Raw genomic sequence first — 23,893 nt, 5'->3', positions numbered from 1 at the left:
GATGAATCGAAACCATCTTTCAACAACAACATCATGGCCAGTCTTCCAGGAACCGCCACCACCCGTGCCCAGTCCATGGTGCCCACAACCACCACAACCAGTCTACCAGGAACCGCCACCACCCGTGCCCAGTCCATGGTGCCCACAACCACCACAACCAGTCTTCCAGGAACCGCCACCACCCGTGCCCAGTCCATGGTGCCCACAACCACCACAACCAGTCGTGCGTTACCAGACTGTAGTCTCTCGCAATTTTCAAATGCTTCCGTCATACGTAGGAGGCCTCTCATTCGGAGATTGTGGAATGGTACGGCTACGCGAGACTACACCACCACCGCCTCCACTGTGCAGGAGAGCAGCGGGCTGCAGGTACAACAGCACAGCCATGCCACAGCGTCCGCCCTGCTGCCCATGGAGGGTCATGTGATGTACTCCAATCCTCCACACACGGTGATCTCCCAGGGACCGTTTGACTTGCAGTTGTCACATGAGGAAGTGGTGGAATGTACTGCTGATTCAAGCCTATAGGCAGTTCAAGGGACAGGGGGGACAGGGGGCTCTTTGACTTTGGTGGATCAAAGAAATCACTCCAAAGTGCCAGAGAAAATCAAGCAGTGTCATATGCAACCTTTATATCATTGCCATTCTATTTTATTTTCTGAATTTTCATTTTCCTCCTTTTACACAATTGTAAAAATAAAATAAAAATCAGTTATAAGTCAGTGACAAATAAAACTTATTGAATGTTGAACAGCAAAGCGTCTTTCTTTCTGAAATTATAAGTGATGGGTTTCACTATATGGAAAATTGTCTTTCATCAATTGCTATAGTAGTTACACATTGTTTGAAACTCTCTCCTGATGACCATGGTTAGGACACATACGTACCACATATCAAATTAATGACATCGATTCCTCTAATTTCCTCAGCTGAACCCTTCAACCCCCACCCACCCACGTAATTCATCATTATATAATAGTTAATATTGCTATAGTGCTGTATCCATTGTCAGGTTTAGACTACTTGGACTTTAGCTTTAGTTCATTCAACAGGTAAAAGAAGGCTGCCTGGTAATAACCCACTGGTTCACCCCCAGTCGGTTTTAGTTTGTGATTGTGATTCACGCTTTAAGGCTTGATGAAGGAACAACTCCTAAATGCATGTGTATTGTGTGTGTGTTTCTCACAAGTCACAACACATGTGACTCTTGATGTATGGAGAACATGGAGTCAGGGGGTCACAGCCTGGGGCGAGACATATCTTGTGTAATATATTTATTGAATTTGGGGGTATATTGCATACAAAATATAACCCACCCATATAGAATCCCCCCCCCCCCCCCCACACACACACACACAAAACACTGTGTGAAGGCAAACAAGAGTTAAGAAAAAAGTATAAAATAACAAAAATAATATAGTATCAGCAATAGTATTTGTTTTTCTGCTTTTTAAATGTATTGGGTAGCTGTCACTGTCACTTATGTTATACTAATAAGGTAAGGCTGACAAAATGTGGCTCAAATTGGAATTGTTTGAGGTGATATTGCTTATTGTAATGACATTTAGCCCAGTGACTTCAGGTGTGGACAGAATCAAAACATGAATTAAAGAGCTTGCACACTAGTCCGTATGTTTCGTCCAAAATGTGTAGCACAAAAAAAAAAGAATATGACCTGATGTTAACAAGTTTTGTTAATCATACGTTTTTTTGTAGTTTCATTTTTTTGTGCATTTTTGGCATCATCTTGTCTGTATGTTACAGTGGTTTTATGCTGTAGTCTACTCTGAATAAAGGAAATGCTCTTTGCCTAGCGTGCAATTTCTTGATGCAATGATAACATTTGGATGCCAATTACTCTTCGATAGAGCAAACCATCAAATTGAGCAAGTGAAATGATTGAAACAATCACGATAATGTACTTGAAACTACTTAAACTACTTGATCAGCATGGGAAACTCTCCTTGCTCTTTAGAAACATATTTCCTTTTGTCTGAGAGGACCACTCAGTCCAAAACAAGCCATGTTTGATAAGCGTTTAGTTTAATTCTGCAGAACTAATAACGATACACATGGGACTCCGTGTGCAAGGTGCCTTGCGCTAAATGATTTGTATCAGATGACTGAGGGGGAAAAAAACAAACTCATACGAAAAATGCGGACTCAGTGTGCAATCTCCTTATTCATTTCTGTATGGGATTTACATCTATGGCATGTTTGGAATATTTCAAGCTCGTTCTATGCAGCTGGTGTGGGTAATAAACTCTGTGAATCAGACTGTACTGCATGAGAATGTTTGGTGTTAATGGTCATGATTCTTCCAACATCAGCAATGGGGGTCCACTCTCTCTGATCAATGTGCTGACCCAAATCGAACTCCCATTTCTCTTAGCTTCAAGTCAGTGGTTCCCAAAGTGGGGTCTGGGGACCCCCAGGGGTCCTTGAGGGAGTTCCAGGGGGTCCCCAGCTAAATGATAGTTTGGAACCAAATGGACCCTTATGAGTCTGTAACACTCAGTTAAATTAACATTGGTTTTACAATATAAATTGGGGGTCCCAGAGATAGAAATGACATTAAATGGAAGTCTGTAGACTAATGCATGTCAAACTGGGGGTCCTTGAAATTAAACGGGTTGCGAATCACTGCTAGAGCCGTAAAGATCTTCCCTTATGAGGGTCCCTGGCATATCTTTTCAAATGGGGGGGTCCGTGGGCTAATTAGTGTCAATTTGGGAGTCCTCGACGTGAAAAAGTTTGGGAACCACTGCTTTAAGTCCTACAAACCCTATAATCTGGTCGATACCAGAATATGTATGTGATACAAAGCCTTTTGTACAGTGTTCCTAGAACACTTTCATTTTCTCCATTTGGGGCCACAATTTCGACAACCCGATCGAATTTGACAACCTCCCCCTCGAAACCTCCCCCTAGTCGGCCTATAGGAAGCACCGTCCTGTGCGGGCGATTGGATGGCTGCGTGTGCAACACTCCTCACGGGGGATTCGTTGGCTGCGTGTGCAACACTCCTCAGCCTATGTGAGACACATCGGAGACTCTTGCGCCTCCTAGGCATCTCTCCCACAAGTTCCCATCTGTTGGTCGCTTCGCAGTACCGCTCAATGGTATCGACGTTTCTAAATGGAGACAGACCAAAAGCCATCAGTCTGGTGTTTACAAACAGTCACCTTTTCCCATGTTTTCAGAGAGCAACAGCCTCTTACCCGTCATCCTCCCCTCCTAGTACATAGATCTTACCCGTCATCCTCCCCTCCTAGTACATAGATCTTACCCGTCATCCTCCCCTCCTAGTACATAGATCTTTCCATGCAGCACAGTCACGGCAGGCCAGGAGCGTCGCCGTCCCATGGGGGCACACATGGTCCACATGTTGGTCACAGGGTTGTAGCATTCAACCACGCACGTGTACGCGGACAACACCGTGTCCCTGTCCGCGTCGTACCATTCATCATTGTAATCATCATCCTCGTACGGGTTATCAAGCGCAAGATCCATGTGGCTGGTGAACTCGGACTCCATAGCAATATTCCGCTGACCACCTATTAGACAAAAAGTAGTAACTGTTTAGTTAGGCAAAATAAATGCTTATCAATAGCTTTCTTCACAAATGTGTTCATAAATCTGTCTCCTATTACCTATCACTTTGTTCCAACCCAACTCCCTTGGGAAACTTTGTGACAGCTGCTGAAAGTTGGGGTACCATTAATGAACATACAGTAGGCTTGCATGTCTGTCCTGTTATTGTCTTGTATTTATTGTTACTGGCAGAGCTGTGTTACTTATTCCACGCCTTCACTTGTAAAATAAACTTTAGTCTCAATGTGGTTTTTACTGGTTAAATAAGGGTTAAATTAAAAATTTAAAATAAATAAATAGCGCTATTTTATCATGATCATTGGTGAGGACCAATTATATGGTTCTTTAAGTAGCATGTGACAGGTCAAACTAGGGGTTTATCATGATTCTGAACCCATTGCAAGCATTTGTTTTGCATGAAAAACACTCCTTGGGCTAAAAACGTATATATCCAATTTCCAAAAGGGGTGACTCAAAACATTTATGATGAGTGACGGCTATGGCTGTTTTTAGCCCAGTAGACACCTTTATGAACACAATTGTGAAGAAAGCCATTGGTAAGCAGCATAAATGTTGCAGACTGGTCAAAAATCTGGCTAACTTTCCCCTAACTATAGTTTAAATAGTGAGCTCTGTTATGTGTCTAAAAACTACAGTGAAGTTGAAGTGTGTCCATTTATGGAACCAAGTAATTAAGAACAGATATGATACCTATAACGTAGATCTTTCCTTTGAGACTGCAGACAGCTGTACCATTACGGTCTATCAGCCTAGGAGCTACTTCTGTCCAAGCAGATGTTTTTGGGTTGAACGTGTACATTGCTTTCTCACAGGAGCCATCTAGGACAGGATGACACATGGCAAAACATTATAGACAGTCAATGGGAGAATGAAGAAAATGCAATAAAGGTTTTGGGACATTTTTAACCATTATCCATTATGCTTACATACACCCTGAACCTACAGACACAACCCTATTCCATTACCAACAACATAGATCAGTCCATCTAGCATGGCCATGGCAGGGCTGGATTTAACCAAACCCAACATGCCGACCGTCTTCATCAGCTGCCAGGTGTTAGTCTTGCAGTTGTAGCGCTCCACTGAGTCCACACATCTCCACGAATCCTTCTCACAGCCACCCACTGCATAGACATAGCCATCCAGCGCTACCAGGCCTATGGACCACATGGGGATATGCAAGAAAAAAAACAAATCTCCTTATTAGAATTGTGGCCTTGGGCAGTTAGCAGCTACTCCTTAGCAGTTATTCCCAAAACAAAGTTAAATTGAATACCACAATAGTTCGACCGTCTTACCCAGGTCACAGCGTGCCACATTCATGGGAGCCATCTCAGACCATGAGCTATGCAAAGGGTCATATTGCCACATCTGCCTACTGATTGAACTGTCCTCTAATTCTCCTCCGGCCAAATACATAGTAAAGTCTATCGTGGGATAAGAGCAGAATTTAAATTGTTATGCCTTGATTGATAAAGAAATAAAGATTTTCAGAGATTTTCAAGATAAACGATCTGAAAAGTTCATTAACACCCCTCAATTTGTTTTACCCCCCCCCCCCCCAGGCTAGGCTTTCACTTCTAGTGATTTTTACTATTGCCTACTTTACTAGTCGACCAGTTGTTTAACTACCAATTATGTAACCCACCCTTTTTTTATAATATTTGTACATTTATAAACCGTGTACATTGGTGACTATAATATAGCATTGTAGCTGATCTTGAGGCCTACAAAAACGGGGGAAAGAAATCTTATCAACTATAGTACCAACAAGGTCAACTAGTGGATTTACTAGTCAACTAGTTGAACAGTGAACAGTCGACTAGTTGCTTAAAGCCCCGTGCTCAGGGCACAGTTAGGGGTAGAACTACATTACGATCACCGTTTCCAATTACTCCCAAAATGCAAATGCCTTTCAGCCGCTCAATTCAGAGACAAAACAGAGTTGTTTGACCTCTACTACAGTCCACTCTGATGGTTCCTCACCTGACACAACCAGACCATGCCTGCGTACAGCGAAGGGGAGATGCTCCAGAGTCCCCCACTGCTTTGTTAGAGGATCTAAGGTCTCACCGCAGCTTAGGAACTCCTCCCGGTAATAAGTCTGTCCCCCAACCATCACTATGACTTCAGGCACTGGGTAGTCACAGTAATGCATGTGCAGGTTTTTAAAAAAAAGGGTTATCATATCATAACTTGGAGAGAATTGCCATACATACACTGACACCACGCTAGACAGGAACGCCCAAAAACGTCACATGGAATTTTCTATGGCTGCCAATGCAACTTGGTCCAATCCTTAATCACATACGGACAAACATCTATGCCGATGCTATCTAACTTGCGGAGGTAGCGTGCCTTGTCCACGAGCAACAGATCTTTCAACGTATGGCATTGCAAATACGTTTGATAATCGCTACTCTGCTCAATATTGTTTTGAAAATGCCGCAAATTGCATTTGCAGTGAACGAGCGAAAATCACAACTTCCCCCGTTTGTGGGCGGAGTCACAGTTTGAGGCGCTGTTTACGCGCCGTGGTGTCAGTGTATTCTCAAGTTATAGTTGCAGGGGCATGGAAACCCTAGGCCGATTTGTAGTTTGATTCCCGTACAGGTTAAAAACTGCAGAATGCTAAACATGAAATTAATTGTGTGTGTGTTAGATTTAGGTTTACGTGTGCGTAAGTAAGTACATTTTATTTATAAAGCACCTTTCGAAACAAAGTTAAAGGTGCCGAACAATGGACACAGAATAAGCAATCAACAAGTTAAAAAACAGGAAACATAGCACAATAAAGTAAAAAATACAATGAAACGAAACCAATAAACAAAACAAATCACAGAAGGAGGCCTGTAAAAGTGAGTCAGGTAAGAACTACATGGGAAAAATGATTACGAAAACAAATGTGTCTAACATTCTCGGCGACCTTCGGGGTTGTCACAGTGGCCAAATCAATATGGCCACCATTGACAACCTATATGGGCAAAAGTTTCTAAATTTCATTATGGTTTAAGTTAGCATGTGACGTGTCAAACTAGGGGTTTTTCGTGATTCCGAGTCCATTCCAAGCATTAGTTGGGCTAAAAACTGCCATAGCCGTCATCACAAATGTGGTGAGGGGTCAGCAAAGCCGTTGACGGTCATGTCATTGCGTCAATCAATCATATTTTGCTCCCCCCCCCCCCGACGAGACATAGGCCCGTGCCTGTGCATAAACACGGCCATGAGGATACCTGTGGACCAGCGTGGCTGTACTTTGTGGACATCCTGCGTCTTGGCCTCAGAGATGAGCCTCTGGCAGCCCTGGGATTCTTTCACCACATCCAGAGACTCAATCACATCATGAAGGTAGGAGGGGCTGATGAGAGGAAGACGTATGTTCTCTAGCACCTTAAAGATCAAATAGAACACAAAGTATTTACTAGTCCAACTGGATATTGCGTGAATGACATTAAACATTGCCTTAAAATCTGCGAGCATGCCACCAGAGTTATAATAGGGGTGTCACAATCATGATAAATACATATACTATATTGTTGGCAAACAATTGTAAGCTTCTGATAAAAGTTAATTACATTATATAGGATATAAACGCATTTTCTGTATGGTTATGTGGGTCATCATCACATTAATTAACCAAATAATGATGTGTGGGTTTTGCCCGATAGGTAACATTAACGGGTGCAGTACTTAGTTTAGACAGTTTTTGGTTTAGACTAGTCATTGGTTAGACCAGTCATTAGTCCTACAACTACAACCTATCTCAAACCCTCACCCTAAACCTAACCTCCCACAGGGCAGCACACCTAAACCTAACCTTAACCCATGTCTAACCAATGACTAGTCTAAATTAATATAACTAATATAAGTATGCACCCCCCAGGCCTCCCTAACATACTGTTAAAATCAGGTGCCGTGAAACACTGAGAAGTGACTGACCTTTTCAAAGCTCTCTCTGCGCGTACTAGGACACTTGTTTAACCACATCCTGGCCGCCTCAAACACGGTCTCCTCCGTGGACACATTGAGATGATCACTGGCAAGGACCTCTGTCAGTCTGTCCACACACAGAGAGGGGAACTCTTCCTATGGACATAAAATACAGTACACTATTGATACATTATAACCCTGTTGTGTTCACATACTGCCTGAAGTAACCCATTCTCCTCTGAAGTGCTCAGCTCACTGGTGAGACATATTCATAACATAAAGTGACATATTCATAACATTAATACATTAATATGCATACAAACATTCAATTGTTTCTGCACTACTCAGCTTTGGTAGTGACAGGTTGAGTAACAGTGACAAACCAAATGTAATATTTTATCAGCTAGTGTGGCCTGTCTCATACCACCAATCCCCACAAAATTATAAGCGAAAAAGCCCAAAACAAACAACTTGGGGAAAGCATGCTACCTGCTGGTAGACGACTGAAGTGTTCATGAATGTAGTCAATGCTGCGTTTCTCCAACATGTGACAGGAGTAGGCCTCGGCCAAGCCCTGAATCGCTATGCAGTTATTTTCATTCATGTGACGCTCCATGTAATGACAGCAGGCCTCTTGAACTGCCGTCACATTCAGCAAGTGTGATGCTGCCAGCAGGGCCTACATCAAACAAAATATGTTTTTAAGCAAAGATGAACAGCAAAATAGGAGAGGAGACAAATAAGGTTTATGAAGATTGATGACAATACATCACCTGCACATTATCTGTGGAGATGACCACCGTTGAAGTGTAGGCATAGTTCACCATCAAGCCAATCATCTCAGGTTCCACTCCACTGATGGACACCCTTTCCTGTTTGGACTCCATCAAGTCTGTTGTAAACATTGCCTGTGCACAGTGTGCAGGATGAAACGTGAATGGTTGTTTCTAATTATTTAGGCGGTTCTAATTATTTACACTGTCTGTGTCAACAATTACTTGTTTGGATATAACATGATATTGAGTTCATGTGAATTGATTGATTAATCAAAAGAAGGTCCAAAGGCTTTTGGGGGAGGGGGCAGGAAGCAACAACACTAAAACTAAACGGAGGCAAAACAACAAAACAAGGAAAATCTAAAAAAAAATAAAAAAAACACATTAAAGACAACACAAAGACATGACCAATTGGTCATGGTGGATTTATGTGTATGTATATAGCTATGTCGCTACCCAATGTACCCATTATCAGCATTCAGCAGATGCCTGAAGAAGGTCTTTGACCGATACGTTGCGTAAATAAAGTTCGTATTGCAAGTGCAGACGGTGTGCGGGTCTTTGTGCACTGTGTGTGCATTCTCCCTGTTAAAACGGCAGGGCACACAATCAGTAGTGCTAAATCTGGTGAAAGCAAAGGCTAAACTGAATGTCATTCCTACGCGTAAGCAACTCTTAGATGTTATTCTTAATCTGGAATCTATAATAGATGCAATACCAACTCTCATAGACCTACATCCAAATAGAAGTGTGATCTGATTGTATTAAAGGGGAATATCACACATTTTCAACATGTGTGAGAGATGTGTGGAAATAATAAGAAAAATGTCCCGCCCTTCTGTTTAGAACTGGAGGTCTAGAACCTAGAGTCATGTGATCAGTGAAGGTATACTTTGCAAGGAGTGGTATGCCCCTTTAAAAGGATGTTAACACAGCGAACGCTAATCGCGTATCAATACGTTATCAATTAATCAAACGTCCGGTGCGAACCACGTATCCATACGTTCTAATCACTTTTTTATAGCATACTTTCATTCATCTTTTTACCCACCCGGACAATGAAGAACCATCCCCCTGTCATTGCTGCTTAGTCCCGCTCACGTGATCAGAAGAAAAAAAAAAAAAAAGAAAAAAAACCCTCCCCTCCTGAAAACAGGAGGGCGGGCCGCTTTACGTGTAGAAGCCAGTGTAAAATGGATGCGCCCATGCCGATCTAGTCGGTGTGTGAAAATAATCAAATTTCACCTAACCTCGCCTCACCAGGCTTTCCTCCACCTATTGGCTTTCACCCAACACTATAATACTCGATTCCCCCCTCCCCTCCTGTTTCTCCTGCAGGAGGAGGGCCTTGCGAGATGGGGGCTCTGTCTCGGAAAAAAACATGATGAACGGAACGCTGTTACGCTGCCTAAACACATGATCTGCACCAGATCGGCATTGCATAACGTCTGCAACACACATGGACAGATGCATGTTTCCTTCTTCATACTGTAGCGACCAAACGATCCCCGAGCCTACAATACTACGAACTAACAAACGAACTACAGTATCGAGAGGGGCCGCCATGACAACAGACAGTCTACCGTTGGGGGATCACGTATCGCCATGCAGAGCCGTCATAATCGGAGATCGCTCGGACGTGTGATTGTAACGCTTTTTTATTCATTATAATTGTAGTGATAAGACCGCAATGAACGCGTCGGGGACGTAATCGACCCGGGTGTAATGTATAACGAACTTTTCCGCGTCTCAAACCGTGGTGTTGTGATCTGTGGAAGTCATTTTTTCCTTGTCGTCGACATAACAGCCGGGTGAAGCTTTTTTTTTTCTCCATCGCCCCCAACCTGCATGCCCAGGCATGTTCCCCTATACTAGCTTGAAAAACAAAATCAGCTGATGATGACAACGAGTCTCACCGTTATACTATAGTTCTGAACCGAACGGTGGAATGGGACTTTTTATAGCCGTACGGATCAAGACTTTTGCTGCCCAATGTGCCCATGACCCCCCCCCCCCCCCAATGTTACTGCGATCAAAACAATGAAAGCAGTGAGATAGATTAGGCAAGGCAATCATCATCATCATCATCCTCATCATCTAAAGAAAGCAGAGTTATGAAGGTTTATTGTCAGACATTGACAGGCAGATATAACAACAAGTAAGACGCGCAAACGCGGGAAGCGAACGCAGCTCGTAAATTGCAATAACAACAATTAGAATAAATTACGTACTTTTTAAGGTTTTTTTAAGTTAATTTTTTTTAAATTAAATGTTTTTTCAATTTTTTTTTAGTGTGTGTATGTGTGCGTGCGTGCGTGTTTTTTTTTAAAGTTTTTTGTTTAAGTTTTTTTTTAAGTTAAGTTTTTTTTTAAGTGTAGTTTTTTGTGTGTGCGTTTTTCCTTTTTAAGTTTTTTTTTAAGTTAAGTTTTTTTTTAAGTTAAGTTTTTTTTTAAGTTAAGTTTGTGTGTGCGTTTTTCCTTTTTACGTTTTTTTTTTAAGTTAAGTTTTTGTTTAAGTTAAGTTTTTTTTTAAGTTAAGTTTTTTGTGTGTGTGCGTTTTTCCTTTTTAAGTTTTTTTTTTAAGTTAAGTTTTTTTTTAAGTTAAGTTTTTTTTTAAGTTAAGTTTTTTGTGTGTGTGCGTTTTTCCTTTTTAAGTTTTTTTTTTAAGTTACGTTTTTTTTAAGTTAAGTTTTTTTTTAAGTTAAGTTTTTTGTGTGTGTGTGTGTGCGTGCGTGCGTGCGTGCGTGCGTGTGTGTGTGCACGTTTTTTTTAAGTTAAGTTTTTTTTTAAGTTAAGTTTTTTGTGTGTGTGTGTGCGTGCGTGCGTGCGTGCGTGCGTGCGTGCGTGCGTGCGTGCGTGCGTGTGTGTGTGTGTGTGCGTGCGTGCATGTGTGTGTGTGTGTTTTTGTGTGTGATACAGCTGCGCCCTCTGGTGGTGGGCGGGTGGTGTTACAGCGTGACACACAGACACACACACACACAGACACACGGACGTGATCTGCTGGGTCTCATAGTAAATGCTCACTGCGTTCGCAATCACTGCGTTCGCAATAAACACAATAAATATGCTATACATCCTATACACCGAATGAAAGCCCTGAATGTGTACTTTTACGAGGAAAAGAGTAAACATTGATCCCATGTACAGTTTGTCATAAATTGGTTACTGGGTGGATGCACATTGCACCCACCAGATATAACTGCAGAGAAGACATGGACCCGAACTCAATATTCACAAAATAAGGCCTATAGCGACATATAAATACTATATACCGTATGAAACAGAAGACTCTCTGCTTTCATAAGAAAAAAACTTCTACTGTAGTAATAATAAAAATCACACCCATGTGAAGTGAGTGGTGCAACTCTGTCCCATATTCTGTTCTCTGCTTATTCAATACAGCTCGCTATATACGGACTGAGGCAGAAAGTCATGTAACCTTTTATTTACAGTTTGGTCTGTAAACTTCTACTGTAATAATAAAAATCACACCCCTGTGAAGTGAGCGTTGCAACTGTTCTGTACTTATTCACTACAGCTCGCTATATACGGACTGAGACAGAAAGTCATGTAAACCTTTTATTTACAGTTTGGTCTGTAAACTTCTACTGTAATAATAAAAATCACACCCCTGTGAAGTGAGCGGTGCAACTGTTCTCTACAGTTGCACCGCGCAAAAACAAACTGTACTTTACATGACTTTCTGCCTCAGTCCGTATATAGTGAGCTGTATTGAATAAGCAGAGAACAGAATATGGGACAGAGTTGCACCACTCACTTCACATGGGTGTGATTTTTATTATTACTACAGTAGAAGTTTTTTTCTTATGAAAGCAGAGAGTCTTCTGTTTCATACGGTATATAGTATTTATATGTCGCTATAGGCCTTATTTTGTGAATATTGAGGAGTTCACGTCCATGTCTTCTCTGAAGTTATCAGGTGGGCACAAGCTGCATTCAATAACCAATTACTGTCTAACTGTAGATGGGATCAATGTATACTAATGTTTTCCCCGTAAAAGTACACATTCAGGGCTTTCATTCGGTGTATAGGATGTATAGGATATTTATTGGGTTCAATTTTATATCTGCCTGTCAATGTCTCTGACTTTAAACCATCCATAACTCTGCTCGCTGTTCAAGATAACCACTTCCAGGCAAATGCAGGTGTTGCAAAAAGGTCAATATCTCCAGAATGGAACATGGTAAAATCAAAATGTATTTTTTAAATTGAAGTGGACAAGTTCAGCTTTCTTTTGATGTATGCGTGTGATTCTCGCTATAAGAGAACATTTTGCTGTGGGCCCCCGAACAAGGCCTTTGTGCAATGTTAAACGGTAGCAACATCAAAATAGGCCTGCCGAGATCCTGTAGCAATCAAAGTGTTAAAGGCAGCAGAACGCTGCGTTCCCTTAACACAGGTCAATATATGTGTGAATTGAATACCGGAGAACTCTCCAGTTTACCAAGTCGCCACGGCGAAAATCCTTCATCAATGTCTTCATCGTTATGCTGACATGCTGTCTTCATCAGTGCAGTATGTCAAACTCACAGATGTTACAGTTCATTTCCAAAGTGATCAAATTATTTTGTGCAATTAAATGGTCAGCTAGATGATGATAAAAAGGTGAGTATGTGAATACCAATGATAAGTAGGCCTACCATTTCAGGAATAGTTTACTAATGAATTACATTGTTTCGGTAGTTTGGTGTTTAAACTTAAGCATTCCTACTTTCTCTAGTGTTAACTCAATTCAATGCAATTTAAATGAAGGTGAAGTAAAACTAAAATGCACTAAATCATGGCGAGTTGGTAAACTGGCGAGTTCTCCGAAGTCCGGATACCTGTGCATTTACCTCAAAGTAGGAGCTAAAGGTGGCTAGTACGTTGCGATGGCCGGGGAACTCCTTTCCGCCACAACAAAGAATCACATCACAGAAAACATTGTTCAGTCGAAGACGGTTTAGGCCCTCTAAGACCTTGCTGGGATGGCTGGTCTCCACAAACACAAAGTCCTCACTCTCCAGGACCAGTGAGGACTGTGGTACACCAGGGGGTGGTAGACCGATAACATCCCCAGGGCAGGGAGGTGAACTGGCAACGACTGGAATCCTTTCAGCCATGTCTCACTTTGCTAGACCAGCCTATATTAAGACAGTAGAAGATTGAATAAATGGTCAGATTCGAACGATTGTCTCATGATACCTTTACTAAACAATACTTGTGCAAAGAAATTACAGTGACAATCATTATTTATTTTTTTAAGCATTCAGTTGAGTGGTAAATGTATTCATTATTGTAATGTGAGTGATGGGGACTGAGCTTGACTTTACATAAGGACATCTATTGCTCACAATGCAAAAATGGAAGCCATCGTTCTCACGATAATACAAATCTAAATATTGTTTAAAATAAAATCTGCCTAAAGGATGATGTCACTGGTGGACGGGTTTCAGAACTGCAATGGTCAAGAGGTGCACGCACATCCACAAATTTCAACGCGTGCAGGATCCAAAAAAATAACTAAGAAAGGAGAGAGGAGATCCACACACCGTTTTAAAATCTCCCAAAATATTATTGACAACAGAGCGGAAAGACAATACGACAATAAGACAATTACAGTATTGTCTTTTTGCTCTGTTGTCAATAATGTTGAGTGGACTCAATCAGGCTAGGAAATTTGGTATAGGCCTATAGAGGGTATGCGCGTGACATCATCATCAAACCCGGAAGTTATGCAGGAATGCCTACTGAGTGGCAAAAATCTACTTTCTGGCCTTGACAACCCATGCATCCAAACAGAAAAGTCCTATCTGATTGCATTAAACAACGTTAAACAATGTTAAACTCACTTTGCATGTTGCTTTGCCACTCGATGTGCCATTCACTTTAAGCATGCGCATACCCTCTATAGTCTTTATTGGCCTAAAATATTGTCTATATACATAGATTCATGAATCCACTTGCTGACCGGCTGTCAGTATTGAGCAATTTTTCCATTAACATCCTATGGCAGGAAAAATTGTCAAAAATGACAAACTTTCCTTATGCAGTAGCATGTGACGTGTCAAACTAGGGGGTTTTCATGATTCTGAATCCATTCCAAGCATTAGTTTTGAAAAAAAAAATACTCCTTGGGCTACAAATGGCCATAGACGTCATGACAAATGTGATGAGGTCAGCATAAATGTGATGAGGTCAGCACATTTTGGGCAGGTGGCTACGGCTGTTTTTAGCTCAAGGAGTGTATTTTGTGCAAAACTAATGCTTGGAATGGATTCAGAATTATGAAAACCCCCTAGTTTGACATGTCACATGCTACTTAAAGCAAAAGGAAAGTGTGCCTGCCATAGGATGTTAATGGTAAAGTCACAAGAAACCCTTATAAAACAATTGCTCAATACTAACAGCAGGTCAACAAGTGGATTAATGAATGCATGTATATAGACAATATTTTAGGCCAATAAAAAAAGACTATATACCAAATGTCCCACCCATCAATTAATGGTGCCATTTTATCATGAACATTAGTGAGGAGTCTCCAATTATATGAAGATAGGTTGAAAAGTGGTCCTTTAAGATGATCCACCATGACACAACTGTGCCTTGCTCTTCCAATCTGGACCAAACTGCACCTGAACCAGCTAATCTTCCCCAAATCAGTTGCTTTTCAAAAGTTAAATAAATCTAATAAAAACGTGTAAATGTAGAATTCAATTATTCAACAAACATTCCATGATATTTAAACACTAACATGACTGCGAGTCTGCGATCAAAACAAACACTCGTTTTGTTAACATTTATTGTTGACAAAATCAGTGATTCCCTCACACAACGGAAAGCTACTGAGCTCACTGAAGACATGACTGAATGAAGAGAAATATTACGTTTTTCAAAGTTACCAACATATAGGCTAAGTTAAGAACATAATGTTCAAGTTAATAACATAACATTACCTTCTTGTTTCATGGACGAAACGGAACAGCTGCGCTAAATTCCGCTAATTAAAGTTTCGTGCAACGACGAGTGCTGCTTTGTTGTCGGTGGTCGATAACAGCCTGCAGCGACAATATGTTTGACACACACACACACACACACACACACACACACACACACAGGGTCAGTGCTGCGAGTCTCTCACTGAGGGCTAAACCTGACCCAATCATCTTGGGTCTTGCAATGGGTCTGGTCCACAAGATTCGATACACCACCACCAAGATACCCATGTACCTGTCTAATACTTCTTAATGTTAACGAAGTCCACTCCACACCCATATAATATTAACACCAGAGGGAGCTCAACAAACCACGTGCAACCCAAATTCGGCACAAACAAGGGACTACATTATTGTCTCCACCAGGCCGAAGGCATGGGGAGAGAGTATGTTTTGCACTCCGTCCGTGTGTGTGTGTCCGTCCGTCCTTCCTTCCGTCCGTCTGTGTACAGCTAATCTCCGGCACCGTTAACCCGGTCGATGCCAAACTTTGCACACACTCCCTGGATGCCAACGATGAACCTCTGCCCCACATTTTCCAGAACGGCCTGTTATAGCGCCACCATGAGGCAGCTTTTCACATTTTTTACCTAAAACTGCACCGATCTGCGTGAAACGTTGCATGCACACTCCCTAGAGGCCAAGGACAAACCGTTGACCTGCATTTTCCGCATCTGCCTTTTATAGCGCCACCAGGAGGCCGACTTTTGTAAAACACATTTTTTTATATTACTCCTCCAGATTCTGTCCAAAAATCTCACAAATCGTTACACAGTATCTCTATGGTCATGTGCTCAAGTCGGATCTGTCCGATATTTCATATTCCATCCTAATTGGCTATAATTGGCTTTCACAGTTTGCAAGATTGCCCCGTTTTCAACAAAAGCCTCAAATCATGAACGCAGCATGCAATTTACGTGAAATCTTTCACACATTTTCTTACTAGGCTGAGGAATATATCCCACCCTTTTCACATTGGCCTGTTATAGCGCCACCAACAGGTTGGTTTTTGCAAAACACCTTTTTGGAACAAAATGCCTCAAAAACATGTTTATATTAATCCTAAAAAGTTTGCCAAACATCTCACACAGTACTATTTTCCTGGTGGAGACCTGTGCCCAGAAGGGCACTTTTTCTAGTTCCTCCTCTTCTTCAGTCTGTTCCAAATTTGCATTTCCACTGTGTTTACAATGTCCACCATTGTTGATTTTCCAAGCTGGCATGGAATGGAATCAAGCCTGGTTTTATCTAGCATCAGTATTATAATGACTAAAATATTAAATAATCTGCATATCAGCACCCTCACCACCTCAGGACATTGTGGTACTGCAGCTAAAACTGCTTCCAAATTCCAGAAAGAAATGACAAGGACTGGTTATATCAGAGTGGTGATTGAGGCTCAAACCATTAGAAATAACTTTGAGGGACATAGACAATATGATATTAAATATTAAAAGCAGTTTTAAAATGCATGTTATTTGCGCTTTAAATAACTCAGAAACTACAAAACATTTCAAAGTAAAAAGTTCCAGCATGTGTCTCCACAGTAAGCTGAATTATAAAACGTGTGAATGGAGTTTCTAGGTGAAAGTGATTTTTGACGTGCCACTATCTGCCATTATAAATTTCTCACATTTAAAGCACTATATTTCTAAAACTATGAAACATTTCAAAGATTCCTTTTCAGGCAAACATGTCCACCGTAAGATGAACCTAAATAGGTTTGAATGGGGATTCTAGGTGTAAGTATGTAGGACTAGTAGCATGCCAAAGTTATAATTCTTTTCAGAAGGACTACTATAGCATGTCGTTTTTCGTGATTTTGGACTATTTGAAAAAAAGATGAAAATCATGAAAAAACGACATACTATAGTTCATGGTTTCGGACGGCATACTATAGCATGTTGTTTTTCGTGATTTTGGAGGATTTGAAAAAAGATGAAAACTAGAAAAAGTGCCCTTCTGGGCACAGGTCTCCACCAGGAGGATGTTTTGTGTGTGTGTGTGTGTGTGTGTGTGTGTGTGTGTGACGCGGCTTGGCCTGTTGTAGCGCCACCATGAGGCTGATTTGAAAACTGTCAAGTGGCATTTCTTCCTCAGCCTAGTGGGAATATGCATGCACAGTTTCACCGCAATCGGACGCTTCGTTGAGTAATTGTGGCAATTTGTACAAAACGGGTACAAAGCGGGCTACTCCTGAAAGGTTTAGAAGCCAATCGTAGTCAATGAAGGTGGATTATGAGAAATCAAACAAACGCGTCTTGATCACATGACTATGGAGAGCATGTGTACCGATTTGCGTGAAATTTGGATAAAATCTGAAGGAGTAATATTAGAAAATGTGTTTTACATATGTCGGCCTCCTGGTGGCGCTATAAAGAGCAGATGTGAAAAATTCCAGGCAAAGGTTTTTCCTTGGCCTCTAGCGAGTTGGCATACAAAGTTATCCACAGATCCGTGCAGTTAGAGGTAAAAACACTTTTCGGCGAGTTATAGCGCCACCATGAGGCTGAGTTGAAAATGTTCACGTGGCATTTCTTCCTCGGCCTAGTGGGAATGTGCATGCACAATGTCACGGAAATCACACGATGTGTCCATGATTTGCAGCATTTTGTTTGAAACTGAGCACTCCTGCAAACTTTGGAAGCCAATCTTAGCCAATCAGGATGGAGTCTGAGAAATCTGAAAGACCCGTTTCGTTGAATGGCTCTAGAGAGACTGTGTACCCATTTGCGTGATGTTTGGACAAAATCTGTAGGTGTACTGTCAAAAAACTTGTTTTGCACAAAGCGGCCTCCTGGTGGCGCTATAACAGGCCGTTCTGCAAATTCTGGGGCAGAGGTTCATCGTTGGCATCCAGGGAGTGTGTCTGCAAAATTTGACATCGACCGGGTTAACGGTGCCGGAGATTAGCTGTTCACAGACGGACGGACGGACGGACACACGGACACACGGACACACGGACACACGGACGGAGTGCAAAACATACTCTCTCCCCATGCCTTCGGCCTGGTGGAGACAATCATGAAAAAACGACATACTATAGTCCATGGTTTGGGACGGCATAATATATTACATCATATTTTCATGATTTTGGAACACTGTCAGAGCCAGGACTTGAACCTGCTTCCCTGATTCCCTGATTCCCAGGCAGGCTCTGTACCCAGTGAGCCACTGTGCATGCTCTTCTTAAAAGGCCAAATAGATAATGATAGAAGAGCCAGAGACTTGTTTCCATTGTGGTTCATAAACATTCGAACGTCTAGAGATAAACAACAGCAAAAGAAACAATAGACAAATCTCCTGTTATTTTATTTTTTGTATTTTATTTTTGTATCAATGTTGTACTCAAAGGGAACAGCTGACTGCATTGTGGCAGGTAGCAAGTAGATCAGTGACTTAGCACACTGGCTGCACGCGCCGGCCGGTCGTGTATAGTCGGCACAGCCGGACAGCCAATGAAACGAAGGCTTGCCTTTGTTGCCAGGCAGTTTTGCCATCTTTTTCACCCAATCAGAATTTTTCACTTTTCTTTGTAGGGGATTTGGAGACTGGTGTTCGATTCCCCCTCATGGAAGATAGATCCATAGTTAAAGTTAGTTATTGACCTGTTAACTGCCTGGTAATTGCATACCTGGATGTAAAATAATAATAAAATATGTTGAGTTGTAATTGTACCACTGTGTCTGTGACTTATTTCTCTGCCCTTGATTTTCTATACTGCTGTAAATTTACATTGTCAGTAGTTATGATTGAATTGATGAATTTGGATAATCTTTCCATCTAGATGACCAAGTTGGTTCCGGGGACCCTCAGGGGTCCTTGAGGGAGTTCCAGGGGGTCCCCATGCAGCTAAATGATAGTTAGTAACCAAATGGACCGTTATGGTTCTGTAACTCAGAGTGTACAAATGGAACCAAATGGTTCCATTTGTACACTCTCATAGTTAAATTAACATTGATTTAAAAACAAAAATTGGGGGACCCAGAGATAGAAATACCAGAAATGGGGGTCCGTAGACTAATGCATGTCAAACTGGGGGGGGTCCTTGAAATTAAACGGGTTGAGAATCACTGCTATAGCCGGGAGAAAAAGGAAAGAATATCTCTTATGGGGGGTCCCTGGCATATGTTTTCAAATGGGGGTCTGCGGGCTAATTAGTGTCAATTTGGGGGTCCTTGACATGAAAAAGTTGGGAACCATTGGTAGATAGCAGTAGTACTCATCATCATTGCCATCTAGTGGCTGTTATAAATCATAGCACAGCAAATGGAAGGCAGCCTCTGTAGACATTTTTAAAGCTCAGCTCAAGACCCACTTCTACACCCTTGCTTTTAATTGATTTATTTGTCTTTTTAAAAAAAGTTATTCATGTCCTCACTGTATTGTTTATGCCCTGCCTTTCTTTCTTTTTTGTGTAAAGCACTTTGAGCTGCATTTCATGTCATGAAAGGTGCTATACAAATAAAGTTTTATTATTATTTTTTATTAGCAACAAAACATTTCTGTTGAACTCTGTGAAATTACACAACTCTTATATACATACAAAGATAAAGATAAATAGTATTAGAAAATAAAATATCAAAAAACTGTGGGATACAATATATAGTGCAAATGTATCGGCTAGCAGCAGTTGAAATCCCATCCTAAAAATAAAACAAATGAAGAATGTATGTAACAGAATTTCTTTATACAGATGTAATTTGCTGTAAGCAGTGTATGGGTATAAACAGTGTACACACAATGATTTGTATTCCTTAAGGTGCTTCCATTCCATTCCTTTCAGAGTGCATTCTCTCTCTATGAAAAAAGTTTTAGTCATTTGTTTTTATCAACACTTGTGTGTGTGTGCGTGCGTGTGTGCATGCGTGTGTGTGTTCCTCAGGCACAGTAGAGGCGTACAGACAGTTGGACTGTGAGGTGATGTGGCAGCCCTCCTCCTCGCCTCCAGAAGGAGACTTTGACCTGTGCGTCCATGAAGGCAGCGCCCAACGCCTGCACTGCGTTGCCACGGTCTGCCGCTCACTCACTCGTTAACTAAAACACCTAAAACAGGCAGGGAAAGCATATTGTTTTTTAAATGACCGGTTAGTTTGATTAGAAAGTTCTGCATTGTCCCTATAACTCATGCATCAAATCACAAAACGTGTCGGCTGAGTAGAGATACAGAATGGATTATTCTAATGGTTTGTTTGATTTATTGATTGAATACTTTAATAACAGCTTGCAAAGAAGTACAGAGATACAGATAATGCTAAAAGGATAACACAGGCCTTGTTTCCATTCTGGTTCTATGTATTCAACTCATCAAGCGTGGGCAGTGTGTGTACTATACAGGCTACACATCTGTCAGACCCCACTTCTGCATTGCTGTACTGAAACGTCACATGTGTCCTCAGACGATTGAGGGTTGTCCACTCCATGCAGGGCAGGTGCTGGCTGGCCAGGAACATCTGTGGGATCCTTGATGTAGTGGTCGCGCGCCTCAAATCTTTACTTGCCAAAATCTGCCATTGACCCCCATTCTGAATTTCTCAAATTTAAAAGCACTATATTTCTAAAACTATGAAACATTTCAAAGATTCCTTTTCAGGCAAACATGTCCAGCGTAAGATGAACCTAAATAGGTTTGAATGGGGTTTCTAGGTGTAAGTATGTAGGACTAGTAGCATGCCAAAGTTTGTGCTATTGCCATTGAGAATGCATTGGGCGTTTAAGTTAAATAACTCAGAAACTACAAAACATTTCAAAGTAAAAGGTTCCAGCATGTGTCTCCACAGTAAGCTGAATTATAAAACGTGTAAAGTATGTAGGACTAGTAGCATGCCAAAGTTATAATTCTTTTTAGAAGGAATACTATAGCATGTCGTTTTTCGTGATTTTGGACTATTTGAAAAAAAGATGAAAATCATGAAAAAACGACATACTGTAGTTCATGGTTTCGGACGGCATACTATAGTATGTCGTTTTTTCATGATTTTCATCTTTTTTCAAATCCTCCAAAATCACGAAAAACGACATGCTATAGTATGCCGTCCGAAACCATGAACTATAGTATGTTGTTTTTTCATGATTTTCATCTTTTTTTCAAATAGTCCAAAATCACGAAAAACGACATGCTATAGTATTCCTTCTGAAAAGAATTATAACTTTGGCATGCTACTAGTCCTACATACTTACACCTAGAATCCCCATTCAAACCTATTTAGGTTCATCTTACGGTGGACATGTTTGCCTGAAAAGGAATCTTTGAAATGTTTCATAGTTTTAGAAATATAGTGCTTTAAATGTGAGAAATGTATAATGGCATAGTGGCACGGCAAAAATCACTTTCACCTAGAAACTCCATTCACACGTTTTATAATTCAGCTTACTGTGGAGACACATGCTGGAACTTTTTACTTTGAAATGTTTTGTAGTTTCTGAGTTGTTTAACTTAAACGCCCAATGCATTCTCAATGGCAATAGCACAAACTTTGGCATGCTACTAGTCCTACATACTTACACCTAGAAACCCCATTCAAACCTATTTAGGTTCATCTTACGCTGGACATGTTTGCCTGAAAAGGAATCTTTGAAATGTTTCATAGTTTTAGAAATATAGTGCTTTCAAATTTGAGAAATTTATAATGGGGCTCAATGGCAGATAGTGGCACGTCAAAAAATCACTTAAACCTAGAAACTCCATTCACACTATTTATAATTCAGCTTACTGTGGAGACACATGCTGGAACTTTTTACTTTGAAATGTTTCATAGTTTTAGAAATATAGTGCTTTCAAATTTGAGAAATGTGGGCTCAATGGCAGATATTGGCAAGTAAAGATTTGAGTGGGGTTTGAACCGACAACCTCCAGATCATGTAACGAGTGTGCTAAGTCACTGAGTTACTTGCTACCTGCCACTACATAGTTTTCCTTTCAGTAACAACACTCATACAAAAATAAAATACAAAAAATAAAACAACAGGATATTTGTCTATTGTTTCTTGTGCTGTTGTTTATATCTAGAGGTTTGAATGCTTATGAACCACAATGGAAACAAGTCTCTATGGCTCTTCTATCATTATGTTTCATAGTTTTAGAAATATAGTGCTTTCAAATTTGAGAAATTTATAATGGGGCTCAATGGCAGATAGTGGCACGTCAAAAAATCACTTTCACCTAGAAACTCCATTCACACTTTTTTTAATTCAGCTTACTGTGGAGACACATGCTGGAACTTTATACTTTGAAATGTTTCATAGTTTTAGAGTGCTTTTAAATTTGAGAAATTCAGAATGGGGGTCAGTGGCAGATTTTGGCAAGTAAAGATTTGATCATGCAGCCAGTGTGCTAAGTCACTGATCTACTTGCTACCTGCCACAATGCAGTCTGCTGTTCCCTTTGAGTACAACATTGATACAAAAATAAAATACAAAAAATAAAATAACAGGAGATTTGTCTATTGTTTCTTTTGCTGTTGTTTATCTCTAGACGTTCGAATGTTTATGAACCACAATGGAAACAAGTCTCTGGCTCTTCTGTCATTATCTATTCGGCCTTTTAAGAACTGCATGCACAGTTGCTCACTGGGTACAGAGCCTGCCTGGGAATCAGGAGGCTGCAGGTTCAAGTCCTGGCTCTGACATATTGTGTGAAAATCATGAAAATATGACATAATATATTATGCCGTCCCAAACCATGGACTATAGTATCTCGTTTTTTCATGATATTCATCTTTTTTTCAAATCCTCCAAAATCACGAAAAACGACATGCTATAGTATGCCGTCCGAAAAAAATTATAACTTTGGCATGCTACTAGTCCTACATACTTACACCTAGAATCCCCATTCAAACCTATTTAGGTTCATCTTACGGTGGACATGTTTGCCTGAAAAGGAATCTTTGAAATGTTTCAGTTTTAGTAATATAGTCTAACCCTAACTAACCTCACAGAAAGTTACCTAACCTCAAAACCCGGCATATTGAAGACAGACACCACATTAGGCTTAGCTCTGACAGTCACACAATTCATTTTCAATGACAGGACATGACATCACACTTGCCTTGTAATTTCTGAAAAGTATTTATTGAAATTTTACAATCCTGTTTTAACCCCACTTTATGACGTCGCCCATGCAGAACCTTGACAAGTAAATATGAGAAAAAACTTGTAAATATTTATCTTGAAATTCACATTTTAGCAATTTTCTACCTGACCCTCCTTTTTCTCAAAAGCCCAAAAATAGATTCTATAAAAGGCAAATCTCTCATAACTTTGCTTTATTCTTCCCCCCTCCCTCTCATGTCCTTTTCCTCATCCTTAAAAGAAAACTGCAAATATGTCAAGGGCTGGATCACACAAGACACAACATTTCACTTTTAACTCCTTTAGTTTCACAGACGAGACCTTTTCATTGGCCAAATCGGGGGAAGATGTTAAAGTCAACATAATTGTTCATCATTTAAGCGTCCAAGAAAAGATCCCACCCTGTCCAACAAAAAAGGGTTTAAAAGCCAGCTCGAATGTGCCAGTGGAAAATCCATAGTTCCTCAGGAGTAGCACATGAGCAAACACTACAGACCAGACATGGGG

General features: G+C 40.8%; 1 protein-coding gene and 1 pseudogene across 2 annotated transcripts in view; one reads left to right on the top strand and one right to left on the bottom strand.

Moving 5' to 3' along the window:
• The window catches only part of mboat7 (membrane bound O-acyltransferase domain containing 7), a 184,530-nt gene that overhangs the window by 149,756 nt on the left and 10,881 nt on the right, over positions 1-23,893 (top strand). The gene's annotated exons all lie outside the window — the stretch shown is intronic.
• On the bottom strand, positions 1,349-15,399 carry LOC306924727 (kelch-like protein 24; annotated as a pseudogene). Its single transcript, XR_013792516.1, has 12 exons — positions 15,278-15,399; positions 13,178-13,465; positions 8,319-8,453; positions 8,035-8,224; positions 7,555-7,701; positions 6,849-7,005; positions 5,602-5,751; positions 4,914-5,042; positions 4,581-4,772; positions 4,306-4,434; positions 3,290-3,557; positions 1,349-3,134 (listed from the first exon to the last, which is right to left on the bottom strand). The product of XR_013792516.1 is annotated as a kelch-like protein 24 (transcript).

The sequence above is a fragment of the Electrona antarctica genome (genome assembly GCF_951216825.1).
Source record: "Electrona antarctica genome assembly, chromosome: 6".
NCBI lineage: Eukaryota > Metazoa > Chordata > Actinopteri > Myctophiformes > Myctophidae > Electrona > Electrona antarctica.
This window is presented reverse-complemented; position numbering and strand designations above follow the sequence as displayed.